This window comes from Capsicum annuum, chromosome 5 (genome assembly GCF_002878395.1).
Source record: "Capsicum annuum cultivar UCD-10X-F1 chromosome 5, UCD10Xv1.1, whole genome shotgun sequence".
In the NCBI taxonomy this organism is placed as follows: Eukaryota; Viridiplantae; Streptophyta; class Magnoliopsida; order Solanales; family Solanaceae; genus Capsicum; species Capsicum annuum.
The window spans coordinates 123,710,154-123,712,727 of NC_061115.1; the positions used below are offsets into that span (position 1 = coordinate 123,710,154).

Consider the following 2,574-nt stretch of genomic DNA (forward strand, 5'->3'; position numbering starts at 1 on the left):
TGCATTATTACATTATATATTGTAGTGCATAGGTACAGATATTAGTCATGGGTTAGCTTATGGTCCTTCAGGCTCATAAACACGTGTAGCATTTAGGTTCAGAAAATTTGGGTGTTACAAGAACCATCTTCCCGTACCATGATGTGGGCATGAGATTTATGCTTACCTCTAAGTCACATAATCCCCGTGCATAAATAGTTTGACCAAGGGTAATCTGCAATGTGAAACTCTCTGGATCCTTCAATTTCGTGGGCAGTTTATTTTGAATTTTAGAAGTGCACTCCTGAGTAAGTGCAACTATAGCATATTCAGTCAACCGATTCTTATTGGCAACAATATCCTCTAAGTATTTTGCATATTTTGGTACACTGTATAGAATGTCAACAAGAGGGAGGTTTACTTGAACTTGCTTCAAAAGATCTAGAAACTTCTTAAAACTTGCTTCCTCTTGATGCTTTCTTGCCCTTTGAGGAAAGGGCAAAGGGAGAGTCTTCTTCTCTACACGAATCTCTTCACTAGCCTTTTTTTCTTTTACTTTCACTTCTACCTTCTCTTGTAAATTGTCATCAGTGATCTTGGGATTATCCTGTTCCTAAACCATCTCCTTCATTTGCAGCCCACTCCTTATTGTTACCGCATTTACTTTTTTAGGATAAGCCCCAGTGTCACTAGGTAATTCTCCTTGTGGCTTTGTATTCTATGATCCTGCGATTTGACCTAACTGTAACTCCATATTTCTTGTGAGTAATTATTGACTCTTTAATTTAGCTGCAAACTGTGCCTGTTAAGCCTTCATGTCCACTACAAAGTGTGCATGTTAATCCATTAAGTGCTTAAGTATCTTCTCCATATTACTATTCAAGGCAGTCATCTGATTATTCTGAACCGGTTTTGGACTTGGTTGCAATGGTCCCTTATACTGATTTATATTCTATGCCAGATTTACACCCCATGAAAAATTAGGGTAGTTCCTCCAATTTGGATTATATGTATTTCCAAAATTTTGTTGATCCTGATGATTTGCATTCCCTACATAGTTAACTGAATCTGGATTAACAGAACATGCATCTGCTTTATGCTCATTGCTTCGACAAACTTCACACCATACATATACCTGTTGAACTATATTTGCTGTGGCTGCTAGTTGAGTTGTACCCAACTTTAAGTTGTTAAGTTGAGTAATCATATGGTTATGCATTTCTGCAATCTGTGCTTATAAAAGTGAACTGATTAACCTCCAAAAACCCTGTAACTTTCTTGGGAGCATTTCTCCAGTCTACATGCCAATCAGGATTACCTTGTGTAATTCATTTCAGCAAGGTATATAATTCTTCATATGTTTTCTCCAAAGCTTAACCCCCTGCTGCTAAATCCATGAGAATTTTTGTATTAGACTCCAGGCCTTCTATAAATGTATAGACCAAAACATCATTCGATTAATAGTGATGAGGACAACTTCTGAGCCTTAAATCTCTCACAAGCTTGGTAGAGATTTTCTCCATCTTTCTGTCTGAAACTCAATATCTCACTCCTTAATAAAACCATTTTCTGAGATGGAAAAAATCAAATGAGGAACCTTCGAGCACATTCTTCCCATGTAGTGATGGATTGGTGTGGTTCATCAAGTAACCATGTGTTTTCTTCCCCCAGTAGAGAAAAAGGGAAGAGTGTCAATCTGACATAATCAACACTCACATCTTCAGGAATATATGTGTTGCTTATCTCCAAGAAGGTTCGTAAATGCTACTGCGGATCCTCATGTGAAAGTCCCTGAAATTCTCCCACAAATTTCTATAATTGTACCATATTTTGTTTCAATTCCCATCGACATCCTTGTTTAGGCTTCAAGATACTACTAGTTACAAGGTGCGTAAGTGGGATTTCTACTTCTCGAACAGGTCTTACGACTGGTTAAATAGGAACAACTGGAGCTAAAATATTTCCAACATTTGGATTAGCAACTATAGAATTGAGTCTTTCTTCCATCGATTGAGCTCTTCGTCTCTAATAAAAAATCACTTCTGCTTCTGCAAAGGGCTCTGCTAACTCTTTGTCTCTCGCCAGTCCAATATTCAGCTAAACCTGCAAAAATTCAGCCACTAAGATCAAGTTGTTAACACTTAAACTTATATTCAACGCCAAACACTTGTTTTGTCTTTACCTACACGCAAGTGTGCGTGATCGTGCAAGTAATATAATGACTTAGACAGTCAAATATCGTTCCCTTGAGGATCAATAAACTAGAAATTTATTCAATCTTTAGTTCAAGACAATTGAGTATTAAGTGTTTGATTGTATCAAGATTAATATGCTTTTGTAAATAAAATTTAAATTACTAAACAAGAATTAATTTATGACAACTAAAGAAAAGTAAGCAATAGTGGTAATCAATAATGAGGACAATTCTAGGGTTGAGTTATTTTGAACAATCATACAATTCTCTATTCTATTCACAGTCTAATTGGTTATAGGGTTGATGGAAGGTTTATGCCATAATCTTAGTCTCCCGATCTCAGATCTTCTATCTATTGAATGTTGTAACTACAACTCCCGCAGAGTTACAACAAATCTTCT

The 2,574-nt window shown here is 36.4% G+C and overlaps 1 non-coding gene across 1 annotated transcript; it reads left to right on the forward strand.

The window, feature by feature from the left end:
* Positions 1–1,437: 1,437 nt before the first annotated feature.
* On the forward strand, positions 1,438–1,539 carry LOC124899014. The gene has a single exon (XR_007056153.1). It is a non-coding gene; the product is annotated as a small nucleolar RNA R71 (small nucleolar RNA).
* Positions 1,540–2,574: the final 1,035 nt, after the last annotated feature.